This window comes from Gymnoscopelus microlampas, assembly GCF_963454915.1.
Source record: "Gymnoscopelus microlampas genome assembly, chromosome: 10".
In the NCBI taxonomy this organism is placed as follows: Eukaryota; Metazoa; Chordata; class Actinopteri; order Myctophiformes; family Myctophidae; genus Gymnoscopelus; species Gymnoscopelus microlampas.
Window position 1 is genome coordinate 15,534,026 of NC_139947.1, and position 16,956 is coordinate 15,550,981.

Below are 16,956 nucleotides of genomic sequence, written 5' to 3' on the forward strand. Positions count from 1 at the left end.
ATGCCACACGAACACACACACTTGTATCTCTTTATTAGAGTGACACGGAAGTTGACACGAAAATACGCATGTGTACAACCCCTCGTTCTGTGGATTATGGGGCTGTTGTTGTTATTGTTGTTGAAGCAGATATGGTTATGCACTTTGTATAGCATGGCTCTGCAGCAGGATAGCTGAGAGGGTCGGTCTGTGTTTCTGTTGTTGGTGGGATTTGTCACTGCACGCTGTCTTCTGTGAGTCTGCGTGTTGAGCTAATCTCATCAATGATCATTATTAGTATTAGGGCCCTGCACAGTAGTGTGAAGCCCTATTGAAACTGCAATGATTATTCTTTGCACAAATGAATCGCGTTTTTGAGGTTTCACCTACATGTATAAAAATCGGTACACACCTGTATCATGTCCCGACTTACGAAAAAGTCTCTTGGAGCAATGACCAAAACCAAACAGGAAGTCGGCCAGTTTGAATATATAGTGGCGTTTTTGTGCCTTTCACACCATTTTCACGGGTTGTACTAACAAACTCCTCCCAGGCGGAATATCGGATCCGCCTCAAATTCGCAGCTGAACGCATCTGTATATATATATATATATATATATATATATATATATATATATATATATATATTTTTGCAGACATTTGTAACTCAAATCTTTGCTGTCGGGGGTTCCTGGAACTAAATATTTTACAAATGTTCGCTTTAAAAAATATATAATCCAAGATTTTGCCACAAATGTTCAGGATTTTTCAAAAATAGCAGATCTACAAGCTCATAGCGCGGCACTCGGTGCCGCACTATGAGCTTGTATATCTGCTATGTTTGAATAGCCAAAGAAATCTAAAAACGACACACGGATGCGTTCCCGGTCTTAATGGGTTAACTAATTTGCAACCTACTTTGGAGTCATGTGTTATAGACATGTCATAGATACATCATAGATGGCTGAAGACACATGCTGGTGATGGTGACATGGTCCATATTGGAGTGACGCCGTTTCTGTGGATCCTAATATCCATGTGATTCCATGTATTTTTTCGTGGGGATGATTCACCACTTGAACCCTGTAGCATCCATAGTCTGGGGATGACCTTTTCTTGAAAATAGCAGATCAACAAGCATCGCAACGGCATTGTGAGCTTGTAGATCAGCTATTTTTGGCAAATATATTTAGTGTTGGCCAAAAAACGATGATGGGGCCTATAGAATTCTTGGGAATCTGGTCAACTAAGTAGCCTATAGATAATATGTTTGGATGAGCTGTCATCTTAATATGCTATGTTCTTAGAGTGTGTGTGTGTGTGTGTGTGTGTGTGTGTGTGTGTGTGTGTGTGTGTGTGTGTGTGTGTGTGTGTGTGTGTGTGTGTGTGTGTGTGTGTGTGTGTGTGTGCGTGCGTGCGTGCGTGCGTGCGTGCGTGCGTGCGTGCGTGCGTGCGTGCGTGCGTGCGTGCGTGCGTGCGTGCGTGCGCACGCGAGTTGTGTGGTGGGAGGTACGCCATATTGGGACATTAACCTTCAATAACCTTTGTATATAAAGAGTTAGGGCCTTGTATCAGATGAGTGCACCCGGGAGCTGTGTCCTTGCGTTTTCTAATGAGCTCTGAAAAACAACGATGGAGGTGTATTTGGCAGGAAGTAGAGGCCCTCAGAGGTAGATGAGCGCTTTATCACAATGTGCGCCCAGGTAATTAGCTACGACTGCTTTGGAAATCACTGTCTTTCCTCTGCCTTCTCTCTCTCTCTCTCTCTCTCTCTCTCTCTCTCTCTCTCTCTCTCTCTCTCTCTCTCTCTCTCTCTCTCTCTCTCTCTGTGCACAGCTGTAACAATCCGCGCTTTGAACTCCGCCATTATGGTAATCAAAAAACGGAATACATTTTGTGAGGGGCTGGTTAGTGCCAAAACCGACGATACATTATTGCTGTATAAATAGGTCCCACTTTATGACCCCCGCGCTTGTGCTGTGGAGGGAGTGGTTCTGGGTGCAGTAAGAGGATGCTTACCTGATAGGTTGGCAGCGGCGGCAGCGATCAGTTCAATGACGGGCAGACGACGGGCTCGGAGAACAGCTGCACGGCGCTGCAGCCCTATAAGCCAATTGTACAACAATCAGAGGCTGCTATTTTAGGTCCCCCTCCCCTTACAGAGGACAGATTTCAGTGAATCATTTGGCCCTCAGGCATCATAATTATGCAAAAGGCTCAACGGAGAAAAAGTTGTTTGTTCCCCCCATTGTTCCGACTTTTCTTTCTTGTCGTCTAATCTTCTGAGTGTGTGGTGGCAGTATATAGCGAGGGAGGTGCAAGCCTCCGTTGACGAATAGAAACATTAGCCTAACAGTAGGAAGCTCTTTCACAGCTGTAATGAATTTGGCACAATTTAACCACGTTAAATCTGGTGTACCTAGCTTAGCCCGTTAAGACCTGGAACGCATCTGTGTCACTTTTTGATTTGAGCTAAAAAAAAAGCATTATTTTACACTTTGGCTATTCAAAAATAGCAGATATACAAGCTCATAGCGCGGCACCGAGTGCCGCGCTACGAGCTTGTAGATCTGCTATTTTTGAAAAATCGTGAAAATGTGTGCAAATCTGTGAATATATATATATTGTTTAAAGCGAACATTTTTAACTCTTTTATTTGCTTCTGGGGGGTCCCTGGAACAAAATATTTTGAGATGGGGGTCGGCGGCCAAATACATATCATGTTGGGGGTCCTTGACATGAAAAAGATTGAGCACCGCTGATATAGAAACATACGTTTTTTCAGAATACTGTTGGGATTTAGAAGACATTTGTAGAATCGGCTTCAGGTCTTCATGGGTTAGGCATGTCATTATAGGTCATTATATCAATTATGCATCACATGAAGAAGTATAGGGCATGAGTGGTTAAATTGATCTGAACTTACGATTCGAAACTAAAACATTTTACTCGATTTTTTTTTTGCAGCATTGCATGATTTGTGATGTAATGTGACAGTCACCTGCAGACAAAGATACAGTATTTTAACAAGCAAATGAAAGCCCTCAGTAATATAATAGTGCAGCTTGTACAGTGTGTGCTACAGGAGCAGGGAGTTCCCGTCGAACTGACAGAGCCAGACAGGCAGGGAGCACAGATCGGGGCCTATCGTTTCACCAGTGACGGAAAGTAACTACGTACATTTACTCAAGTATTGCAGTCACTACTCTGAGGTACTTACTTAACTTGAGAATGTACATTTTTCAATACTTTATACTTGGACTCCACTACATCTCATAAGCAATCACGTGACTTTTTACTCCACTACAATTATTTGAAAACTTTAGTCACTAGTTACCTTGTAGATTTAGATTCTTAACTCATTGAGTGACAATGACGTCGTTTGACGTCCGTTTTCAGTGTGCCATCAGTGCCAATGACGTCTTTTGACGTCACCTAATTGTTTTTTTCATCAGGTGATCAATCACACTGAAGACAAACACTCTGTGACCAATTGAAAAGGTAAAATAATAGCCTAATCCTGGCACAGGGATCAACAAGCTTGAAATAAGCCTGGCATTGAATGAGTTAATACAAAACATACAAATAGTTGATATGACACGTTATGACAGATTTTTGAAGTATTTCAAGTACTGTACTTTTACTTTTGGTACTTTAAGTATATTTAAATGGCAATACTTTGTACTTTTATTCAAGTAGCATTTTTGAATACAGGACTTTTACTTGTAAGAGTATTTCTATATGGTTTTACTTTTAAGTAAAAAAAAAATCGGTGTACTTCTTCCACCAGTGCGTTTCACAGGGCAAGGTAACATACAGCTGGAAGCCATGTCACTCACCTGTGGCTCAAAAAGCGAGCAGCCTGTCAGCTTGAAGGGCAGCTCTGCTCAAGGTCTGCCCACTTGAAAGAGACCCCTGAGCGGGAAAGGGCACAGGCTGCCACTCGTTTGACCAGCTCTGCCCCCGAGCCATGAGAAGCAAAGCTGGAACAATTACAGGCCACTGCTGAGAGAGGTTCCTTTCATGTGTAGCACTGCCTGAAAGATGTTAAGACACACTCAAAACGTGCCCCAGCAGCCCTCGCCTCCAAGCCCAAGTTATTACAACTAATTAACCCGAATTAACATCAACAAAAAGAAGAATAAGAAACGTTACAGCTGACCTTTTGTAGAGATTTAGGGTGCCGTTGGGAAAAGGGTGAATTCCACTTAGTTACGCGTCGGTGTCGCGTGAATCCGAAACGGACGATCTATAAGCTCACGACGCGTGGCAGCTGCGACGCGTTGTGAGCTTATTAGAGCCAGCTGTTTTCGCCGTGCGACACGGCGCGCAACCAAGTATAAAATCAGCCACGACACAAATCCGCCCGGACCTCCGGGACACGTAACGTTAAGCTTCTGGCCAGTCTATCAATGCAAAGTGAGTAAAGCTGTTCCCCTTCCCGCCCAGGCCATGGTGCCCCCCGTCTTCCATGCAGCGGGTGTTGTTGACCAGGCCTCTCCACCTCAGCATGCAGGTAGAAGACTTACGCGCTAATCCACGGAGCCCCCCACCCTTAAGCCCCCCCTGTAATAAAGCACACTCTCAATCAGGCCGTCCTACCCACCCACCCCCCTCCCCTCCCCTCCCCTCGCAGACAACGCAGAGGGACCAGACCTCTGCAATCACTGGCTGGTGGGTGAGCCACAGGAAAGCTAATGAGCCCCTCGTCTAGACGGCCAACACCTGCATGCATATGGCAGCCCGGTGCTGCAGGTGGATGGGATGACAGCGTGCTGTGCGGAGGCCAGCGGTGATCAGGGAATCATCTGGTGGACTGAAGTCTATACTAGAGCTGAATGCAGAGTGGAGCACGGTGGAGAGCGCGCTCGCGTACACACACACACACACACACACACACACACACACACACACACACACACACACACACACACACACACACACACACACACACACACACACACACACACACACACACACACACAGGGTACCGCTGTGGTGTGGCCCTGAGTTGGGCCCTTGAATGTGGATAAGCTGCAGCTGACGGATCACTCTAAACCAGGGGTCTACGACCCTTTTTTTTTCCCTCCGAGAGCTAATTTGACAAAATGAAAGCGGCCCGAGAGCGACTCATGTTTTATATTATTAGTAACATTTATTCACATAGCTGATTCCCCCGGCCCAAACCAGCTGAATAAGCTTCTTTTGCGTGGAACATTTACAAAATGTTGATATGCAACACTCACATTTTGTAATTATGTAAATTCAGCAGCATGTGCATGTTTTTTTTCTTTCTCTCCTGCATGCATTTCTTTACATTTTCAATGTGTCAAGCTCACACTATTAAATTCCCATCATATTAATGTCATACGGTGGAAAACAAAAACAACGTTAATACTTATTTGTACTTGTCCTTATTTTGTGTTTGTCCACATGTCTCTGTATCACATCACTTCCCTTCATCCTGTGTAGTTCACGTGAATGTGTTTCACACACTCAGTGTTTTGTACAGTTAGTTAGATGACTGGCACTGCATGGAGTTAACAAGTCTTTGTTCGGACTGCAGGCATATCCGATTTGTATACTTTTAAAGGGATAGTTCACCCCCAAAACATTTTTTTCCTATTTGTTACACACCCCATGGAGACTTGAATTCATGGAGATTTTTTTGTTTTTTTTCGCATTCCTAAGCCAATAATTTGATGACCGGCGGCTCCGGTAGGAGACTCAAAGTGTCAACTTTGAGTCTCCTACCGGAGACATTAGCATCTTTCCGCCCGTCATGTAATTGATAGAAAATAAGTCATTTTTTGGGTGAACTATCCGTTAAAACTAGATGTTGCAAAATGATAAATGAATCAGTACTGAGCGAGTGCATGGCCTATTTCTCACCTGACATGTTATCAGGAACAGCTTTTTGACGGACTGTATATATACAGGTGAGGTGAAAACGAGATCGTTTCCCAAATCCCAACAGCTACCGCTTAGCTTTAACTTTAGCATTGCTTACCACTCTCAATACGCAGAGGGTTAGATGTTGCTGTGACAAAGTAAGCGAGTTGACTAGACCATTGGTTCTCAAAGTGGGGTCCGGGGACCCCCAGGGGTCCTTGAGGGGGTTCCAGGGGGTCCCCAGTAAAATAAGTTAACATAGCATCACAATCATTTTAACGACTTCATCCATTTATACATTGGCTATGCAAAAATAGCAGCAAAAATAGCAGATGTACAAGTCACTTCGTGTCGCGCTGCGAAGTTGTACATCTGCTATTTTTGAAAATATTTAAAATATATGGTTTTTTTCTTTTTTTTTTTACATAAATCTTCTCTTCTGGGGGTCCCTGGCACAAAACCTTTTCAGATGGGGGTCCGCGGCCAAATACATTTCAATTTGGGGGTCCAATTGACATGTAAAAGTTTGAGAACCACTGGAGTAGACTCCGAGTCCAGACAAGTTGAGCCTGTATGAAGTGGAAAGGTGCGGTTAGGATTATTAAAGAGCCCAGCCACCCTGCTCAGGGACGACACACACACACACACACACACACACACACACACACACACACACACACACACACACACACACACACACACACACACACACACACGCAGATGCAGCTGTGCATGCACAATTACTCACAAACAGGCAAACAACCATATACACGTGCACATTTATTAAGGCAGGAGTCAAGACACACACACACACACACACACACACACACACACACACACACACACACACACACACACACACACACACCACATTATTATATTATTTAAACACATCCCCTACACACAGCACAGGCACCCGACACTTTATATTTACAACTGTAAAAAATATATACAGTATATAATATAGGTAGGACCCATGCGTACAGCACCTTACAAATGTACCTCACAGTGTGCTATTGTACTATATTTTAGTTATTTCTATTTACTATTACAGTTACAGTTTATTGCTATTCTTTTGCTATTGTGTCTTGTTACTACAATGTCAAGAATTTGACTCTTGTATAGCGTTAAATGGGACGTAATAAATGAAATCTTGAATCTTGAACTCCTAGAGAACCATTTAAATATTTGTTTTCACTTCAGCTGCTTCACAAGGTATGTGTATAGACCCAAACAAAGGAGAGATTTTCTGAGTTGCTTGGTAAAAGTTCTTAATAGATTTCTGGCTCTATTACTGTAGGTTCCATAAATGCTGTGAATGCTGTTAAGATTTTTAGCTGAACATAATTTTGGAGATTTGTAAACTCCCTCTCCATCATCGAAACACGCTACTTTCATTAGACAAATTGAGACCATACGAATTTCACATTCATGATACAAAGCTGGCCAACACTGCAAGTTTACCAACCAACAAAACCTCCTCCTCCATGTCGTATAGATGCTGATATAAACCAGACAGTCGTAGATTCTGTTAAATAAGTAATGCTGAAGCACTACTGTTTAGTCGATATAAAGTTATCGAGTCAACACTGAACACATTTGATGGGCATACTTGAGTTCTGTATCAACAAAGACTTCATTCAGCAGCTTTAACTCAGTGCTTGCATGGATGGAATGTTTGGCCATGAATTGATTTAGTCTTGTTTCCTGTGTATTTTATAAATCCATGATACTTTTTATATCCTCCAGAATTACTTTAAAGTCATACCGTGTAACTTTTTCAGTTAAACAAAAAGTTATTTTTGATATAATCTTTGACCGCTATATTTTCCCAGTAGCCATTCCACATACATGTGTTTTTTAACAACTTCACTATGGACACTCGTGCCAAAATGACGCAGTTAATGTATGTATTTATGTATTGTTAAGATAATAAGTACTGTTTCTGACAACATGCTCTGTTCCAAAATATCCTCAGACGCTATAGGACCTTGTAGCATTTCTTTTTGAAAGATACTTCCATACAGACAAATGCTTTAATGATGACTATGGAGCTACCAGAGGTTTTACCAAAAAGACTACCAAAATGAATGTTACACTGTAGGACAACAAGGCATAGGACCTAAATGTGATGTTTTTCCTGACACTTTGCATAAACAAAGTTAGTATTACCAAATGTCAAATGAACCTCTTAACCCCCTATATACTTAGATGACCGGAATCCGCCAGGGCTCAATACTAGGTCCACCACTTTTTTCCCCTCAATACCAGAATGTCTTTGCCCCAGAATAGGGGGAATACTGTATGTGTACAAATTATCATTATTTTCGTAGCAACGAAAGCATTTTATTCTCAGTTCTGCTGGATCACAGTGCCATGCAGGGCTTCGTTACAACTACCCACATTCTCGCTGCGGTTAAGCAGGACCTGGTTTTATGTCGCTGGTAATTGTCCAGGCTCCAATTATATTCTCAACACAGGAACAAATCCAGTCTGATTGAGGGGAGAGGAACAGTGAGCAGTGAACTGGTGTCCCGTTCAGGAGACCGGGCCACTGGTGTAAGTGTTTGTTATTCAGCTTTAATTATGTCCACGGGGCCTCGGAAGCGGAGGCCAATCTACACAGTGCCTCTTTAGCCCAATCCACTGTGGACGGACTTGATGTCTTCTTCTCCTCTTCTCACCACTGAATGAGCAATTAAAGGTCATATCAATTAGAGCATGTTGTTGGTCTCCAGACTCATTTTAAAACAGCTTGCTTGCTCTGGTACCACTCACTCAGGAAGGAATAAGAAATATGTGTAGCTTGTACAATGTTAAGGTTTACTATGCCTTCCACATCTGATATTTATGGGTTCATTACAATTTACAATTTAGGCAATTAGCGGACTCTCTTATCCAGAGCGACTTACAATTGCGAGATCAGATAAAGTATCCCAAATGGCATGATCCCAAATGGTCACATAAGCAGAGCGCAAAGAAAACAATTTAGTGCTTCGAAGAATCTAGGATAGGCTACCAGGTAAACATCAAACCTAGCGTCTGTCTAAACATGCTATCTAAATAACATTCTTAGCATTTGTGGTCATGCAAAATGTCTATCTGCTTGCAGTTAGTCTTTGGAAATACGACGGTAATCATGGCTCTGCACACACTGTCAAACAAACATGACCCTTTATATACATTAAAATTTTAATAAAGTGATATATGATGCGCATAATATGATTAATTATTACCATAAAATCATGAACATGCTTTTATCGTGTGCTGTAACTACACTCATGACCTCCCATTATCCTTGCTAGGGAGTCATTTGGTGCTGTTTGGAGATGAAGACTGCTTGGTGTTAAAGGTGATGAACCATGTCTTTAGGACTGTAAAGATGTATGCGATCCATACACAGCAAAATCCCCAGTGTAATTGTATCCATTTGGTTACATTTGTACACTCCTCCCGCAGTATGGTTATTATAATTAATCATTTTTGTAACATACACTACACATACAGTCACACACTTTAATACATACACTCACGTTGCCCACTACAGACGAATGCCAAAACACTCGCCCCAAAACACAGTCGCCCCGGGGCAAATCCGGCGGTATTCACCTGTTATTCCTAAACGTAACCTCAGTAAACTATGCCTAAACCTGACCTTATTCCTAAACGTAACCTCAGTAAAACTATGCCTAACCCTAAACTTATTTCTAACCTTATCCTGAGTAAAACAAATACAAGAATACAAGAACCGCTGGTCCGCGAAAAAAACTGTGGGTGAGCGTGTTTTGGGCCGAGTCTTCCGGTTACCCCACATACAACACTGACGGCGCCGTGGCTTGCCAGAGATCCTCTCCGTGGAGTAAATAAACACCACAAACAACACAGACAGAATACGTTGACACAAACACACTGGAGCGATTTAGAAGCACTTTATAAGAAAACTAACTCTTATGTTGATTTAACGTTAATACATGTGTTTTATTGTTGGACATGCGTTCATGGCAGGTTATAATTATGGGCTTTGACAGCATTGCTTTCCTCTCTTCCGTACCGGCCCGTTCCGGCCCACTTTCACCCCTGAGTACCTGCCAGGCGAGTACAGGTGATGGCCCCATGAAGACAAAGCCACACATTTGCATTCCTATGAGCAAGGGTCGATTCACTGAAAGTGAATGGACTCGGTGGCGATTGGTTGTGTGTCCGCGACGGACCATGAGCCAATGGCTCAAGGCAGCGGCAGCCCACGTACAGTATCTATTGTTCTGGGGGGAGGGGGTTGATTTAGTTATTTTTCATTCGAGATTTTAAACGGAACCCCAAGCCGTCGCGCACAGCACACTAAAGGGCCGCGGAGAGGCGGTTGGGAAACGCTGCCTTACTTACGGGATATATTGTTTACAGTTTCCTTTCCTCTCAAGTAATGGTCTCAGTCTCTATAGTGTTCATGTACGATTCCCAGATTAAATGATCAGGATTTTATTGCAGACATCAATTAACAGCAACATGTTGGAGGCGCTGGCAGATGGAGGAGATGAAACACCGCAGGATGAATGCTGCTGTTGTTGCCGGATGCAGAAAGACATTCCGTGCCCACTTAAAGATGGCGGCCCCTGTGTTTTCATCTCTCTCCAGAGAAACAAAGAATTGTTTTCATTGATGATCTGCTCGTCCTAATGAATAGACGCGCGCGCGAAGACATATCGCAAAAGGTGATACGTGCCGTTGCCATGGCAAGGCGCATTCCGTGTGTACTCTGAGATTATACGTGTTTGTTTGCAAATGGCACCGCTGACGGAGATTCCTCGGCAGTAAGAGAGGCGAGCCGAGCGGTGGGGGGATCCTGAAGTATGATTAGATAGAATTTTAATTCATTCATTTATTCATGAAATTCAATGGGTCTCCTGTCTTCTAAGAGACAGCAGACCACATGCCCTTGCGCGTTTCATCATCGCTCTTTGTGTTATTTGTAAAGAAGCAATAAATTGTTTCCATCTCACAAATAAAAGGGCGGAGGAGAAAACTAAAGGAAGCAATATTACCTGCAACACAAACACGACCAGGGCCCAGGCGAGTGTTCTTTTTTTTCTCTTTTTTTTTTTGCATCAATGGCCGACATTAACGGTGTGACACAGTTTTTAGTTTGTTTGCATTGATGACAGGTGGTGTTCCGTCTGTGGGGCCTATCTTATGCAGAATGTTCGATTTTTTTTTCCAGGGGGTTGCTGTAATGTAAATGTGGCATACATTGTGTGGAGCCAGGGGAGCGACTCCCTTTGAAAGATATATTATGCAGTATTATTTGTGTGTGTGCAGTATGACATGAATAAATCAAAAACGTGTCATAAAAATGTATAGGTGAAGCCCAGATAGGTGTGTAGCTGTTTATTTGTTTGTTTATTTATTTATTTAGCACATGCATGAGGAATGTCATTTGGGACAGACGGGTCATCAGTTGCTCTCCATGCATGGTGAATAATAATAATAATAGTAATGCTATTGTTATTATACAGACTAACACTGAGTGAGCAGCATAAAGGGTATAATAAGGCCTCCACCCCATTGCACTCAGAGGTCATTACAGGTCGTTCTGGGGCCTATCCCCTCCCCTATGGCAGTGGTTTTCAAAGTGGGGGCTGCGGCCCGCAGAGGGGGCCAAATGGAAAGGAGAGAATAGTGAAAAAAATATATGTCAATTCAAATGGAATTCATAAGATTGTTGGTATTATTGTCAAAATGCATCACAAAACAAATGCTCAAACACAGCCAAAAGACAGCTGTTTTTGTTTCTTGGTTATTTTTAAGCCATTTCGCAATTGGGGGGGCCGCAGCCAGAGGTTATGGCTATTTGGGGGTCCTTCGTGGCACGGTAACGTTAAGGAACCCCCTGCCCTAATAGCAGAGATGGCTGCACTCCATGCCCTTACTCAACAGAAAATAGCCAACGGCTTACTTTGCAAGACCACAGGTTTCAATCACAGACAAAGCCCTCAGATGAAATTGCATGAAATGTTTACATTGTGGGGGTCTGTCTGTAATGCGTGTTGTTTTTGCTTCCAACAAGCCATTTCACCCCCGAGGCCCAGTGGAGTGCCGCTTTGCCCTTTTGATTTATGCCCTGTGTGTGACTAAGACTGTGGTCATGAGGGAAGTGCATGAATATATCAATACATGTCAGCAGTCTCATACGCTAAATTGGCTGGCTGGGGCCAACAACAAGCTGCTGCTTTGTGCTCTCCAATGCCCTTGAGAGACTAAAGCCCAAGGTCAAACAGTAAGGTACACTACTGCTGTCATGTGTTTTACATATATGCAGGGTTGCATTTGCCGGGGGGGGGGGGTCCATGCCTCTGCTTTTGATGTCCCCCCCTCTGTCATTATTTTTTCTTGGCCAGTGGGGATATGTTTTATCCCTGCTTCTGGTCAAACTGAATGAAATGCATTTTTTTGCCTTCGTTAAAACGCATCTCAAAAAGAGTGAAAGTAGTCGATCTCCAAGCTCACAATGTGATTTTTTTCCGCTATTTTTATATCGAATCCTGCATACTGTATACAGTAGCCACCCTTACGCGCGCGCACACACGCGCACACACACACACACTCTCACTCTCTCTCTCTCTCTCTCTCTCTCTCTCTCTCTCTCTCTCTCTCTCTCTCTCTGGAAGCTCAGGGAAAGCGGGTAGAACGGCTGATTGGAAAGTCCAAATCCATTTCTGCCAAACATTACTTACAGTATTGTGACTCTGCACGTCGGTTCTGAGTGAACGGTCTCTCACTCTGTCTGTGCATAGCTTAGAATCCTGCAACTCCCCTTGGTCCCCCCACAACAAGCACTGATTGATGTGCTCAAACATGATGTGCTCAGAAAACTGCTTGAATATCTTCAGCCAAAACTGTTTATTCTCGTTATTATTATTGTATGTTGTTTCATCCCTCTGGTTCATTTTCAGTGCACTGCACACATCTTTTGCAGAAGCTCTTGCATACAGTGCCGCTTGTCATAGGGATATTTCCTTATCATGCCGGCACACAGCTGACTAACTAACGCCGCTCCTTCCTTTATTTTTTTCTTCCCCTCTCCTCCATGTATGGTGTCCTCCCCGGGTCTGTCCTTCTTTCATCATCAGGTAAGAGAAATACAATCTCTCCCTCACTGCCTCCCATTGCTCGATAGACTAAACATTCAAGACTTATAAAATATATAATTTATACTGTACATACACAGTAAAATCCTCAATGATAATCCATCATAGTGTACACACACACACACACACACACACACACACACACACACACACACACACACACACACTCAGTGCTGGACATCTCAAATGGTTGGTATATTCTGTTGAATAAAACCCAACACTTTCCTGCCTCGACCGAATCATAACTCGATCTCAACGCCGTCACGGTTTGACCAGAGAGCGTGGTCCGGCGTCCTGCTGTGTTGCCCACCGGCACACAACCCCCCTCCCCCCCACCCCTGGCACAGAGCCCTTTCTGAGCGCTGTGCTGGAGAGGAAAAGGCGCAGCGCGGCGAGTTGCGCGTGGGGGGGGGGGGGGGGGGGCGCATGGCCCGCCCCATGGAGCCGTGGGATGGAAGATACCGCTGTCATTGTCTCTCGCTTTGCTAAATGGTACCACGCGGCCCGCAGTGGCTGGCCGTTGAGCCGCTGTGTGGTCAAGACCCTAGAGGGGGCGGGGCGTGGTAATGAGCCTGTGTACATCAGGGACCGTGTCGCATGTGTGTGTATTATGACTATATGAGCGTTTGTGTGTATCTTAGTATTTGCCAGGGTGGCTAGAGGAGACATATACACACGCGCGCGCGCACGCACGCACGCACTCTCACACAGCTAGTGGAGGCTGACCTCTGTTCCTGTTCTTTATAGTTCAGGCTTGATTTGACTCTGACAGTCGTAGAAATATTAATAAAACACATGTCTAATGCCTGACAGCCAGTCCCCGGTTCGATCGCCTGCCGGACGGACTATTTGCTGCATGTCACTTCCCTACTCTCTGTCTCCTTGTTTCCTGTCTCTCTACACTGTACCTATAAATAAAGAAAATAACTGAAAAATATATACTGTATAACACAGATCTACAGATATGTCATACTGTAGTTTGAAACGGCCAATGTTTATACTAGCTTGCAGCAAAGCTGTTGTAGTTTTTTTTTTCGTACATTGCCGTCCTTGAAAGCTTAGGCTCTGATCACAAACAAGAAGTAATTGATACACAAACTATAAAAAGTGCTCCTCGGAGTACAGGTCTCCGCCAGGTCAGGTGTTGTGGGCCAGCAATGTTCGGACTTTGCCAATCAGGATGGAATATGAAAAATCGGACAGATCCGTCTTGATCATATGACTATTGACATAATGTGGATCGATTTGCGTGATGTTTGGACAAAATCTGTAGGAGTAATATAAAAATAAATGTTTTGCAAACATCAGTCTCCTGGTGGCGCTATAGCAGGACAATGTGAAAAGGGTGGCATTTCTTCCTCAGCCTAGTGGGAATGTCGCCGAGGGGGGGGTGTGGCCCGGATCCAATTAGCCGTTCCCGGTATGACCCACCGTTTGGGCACTATCGCCGTTTGAAGCCAAAAATCACCGGCCAGCAAAAGCTGCCAGTGTCTGCTCTGAGGAGCACCGTGTGACGCAAGGTTACTGCCTGGCAGAATGGAGAGGGACGGGCAAGCGCCACACACACACACACACACACATGTGCGTGTGTGTGCACTGGAATGCCGGGGAACTTGGGAAGCGAGAGCAAACCAATCATCACAAAAGCCACATTTAGCAGAAAAGGCAGTTTCTTTGCAAAACCACGCCCATTTTTGCCAGCAAAGTAAATAGTGATTGTTAGACTGCGGTGTCGCCACAGTCAAAAAGGAGCAAAAGCAACCATACAACATATAACTTAATAAATAGTGCAAACTCCTCCATAAATAATTGACAGATTAGTGTATTGTTTATTTGACCCACAGGTTTTCTCTCTGCCCAGAATGTGATTGTCTTGTTTAGCTCTGCCCGGCACGTCTGTCTGTCTGTCTGTCTGTCTGTCTGTCTGTCTGTCTGTCTCTGTCTGCACATATGTCTGTCTCTGCGTCATGGTTGTATTATTGTGTGAGTGGATAGAGATGGAGGATGTTGGTAATCCGACTTCAAAGGCTGTCTTAGAGAGAGTGTGTGTGTGTGTGTGTGTGTGTGTGTGTGTGTGTGTGTGTGTGTGTGTGTGTGTGTGTGTGTGTGTGTGTGTGTGTGAGAGAGAGAGAGAGGGCAGTATAGTGCAATGCACTGTAGTGGTGTGAAAAAACTGACTTTTCGGTGTGCAGCCAATGTACTGTTATTTTTGTTTCATTTTTCTCTCTCCCCCCTTCATCTCTCTCTCTCTCTCTCTCTCTCTCTCTCTCTCTCTCTCTCTCTCTCTCTCTCTCTCTCTCTCTCTCTCTCTCTCTCTCTCTCTCTCGCTCTCTCTCTCTCTCTCTCTGTCTTTTATTTTTTTTAAGTGAGTCAGGGCCTGCAGGACAGCGTGCTGGCAGGCAGAGGTTTGCACAGAGGTTTTCTCTCTAGCTGTACATGAGTGAGGGAGACAGATGGAGCAGCCAGACAGTGGTTTGTGGATTTATCCAGATTTATGATGGGAGAGGAAGGAAGTGGGGCGGCTGGATGTGAACAGAGAGACGAGACTCGGAGCAGAGATGAGGAGGAGAGAGGAGGAGGAGGAGGGAGGAAGGTCCCAGCACGGTGGCCGTAGTTGTTTGAATTGATTGTGTTTTTTTAGTTTTTTTGGGGGGGTGTGTGTGTGTTCCTGTTTTGTCATCTACTGAGGAGGGCTGTCCTTGCCTTCACATTGAACTCCAATTCATCCCTCACAGGACCCCAGAGCTGTCTTTCACATCGCCTGATTGGCATCTGCCGAGGTTCTCTCTCTCTCTCTCTCTCTCTGTCTCTCTCTCTCTCTCTCTCTCTCTCTCTCTCTCTCTCTCTCTCTCTCTCTCTCTCTCTCTCCACTAATTCTCTCTCTCTCTCTTGTCTTCTTCACTCTCTCCACTAATATTGGCAGTGTCGATGTCCTAGCATTCCCTTGTTTTGCCCCCTTGTGTATTGACCACATGAACATAGCGTCCCCATTCATTTGTGGGCATAATAGGCAAACATTCGGCTACCAATGAAATTAGAATATCTAAAAGCCCACAACTCGTCTTATATTCACCAAAGAGATTTCAGAGGCATAAAAGAAGAGGGCCAAGGATAGACTCATGGGTGACGCCAGTCAACAAAGTTGGGTTTAAATGGATGATTACAGGAATGGCGTACAGTACAGTAAGACGCACAGTTTGCTTAGACGAAAGAATAGCAAAGAGAAACGGTGCCGTCGTCTCTGAATGAGAAACCGACACATGAGTTGATGAAGGCGGTCGACTTCATCACAGCAAATGTGTTCTTTCATAATAATTCATCCTTTTTAAGATCTACGTGTTATTCCACATAGTATTGTTACCGTTGATGTTTACAAATCCTGAAGGTTGTTAACTCCTCCTCCAGGGGCCATGATAAACAAAAGACAGGAAAAAAACAACATCCATACAGTAGCAGCCATCCTGGGGTTCACAGTGAAATAAAATAGAGATATTACTGTATTACTAGTTGTTATGGTTGGACACGTTCCTTTGTGATGGTGTTCTGCAATGCTACGGCATGACAACGGCACCGCAGGTAAATAAAGTGGTCTATTTGGGGACAGAGTAAGATTCAATTTAAACATTATTAGGAAAAAAACAACAACCTTGAAACAAAACAAAAAAAGATAAGATATGTTTTCTCGCTCCAAAAAGTTAATCCCATTTTTTCAGAGCAGACGACTTGCAACTTTGCACGCACAAAGGGTTCGAACGGGGATGACACATAACAGCAGCATGTAAATACTACTGGAATTCTTTTATTTATTTATTTTATCAGTGTTCACAAACAATTTCTGTGCTTGTGAGCGGACCAATGCGTTTCTGACAAATGATAGCTTTCATCCTTCATCCATCGGTTGAGAATACAGGCGGTTTGTTGGATCAGTAGGAATAAATCAATT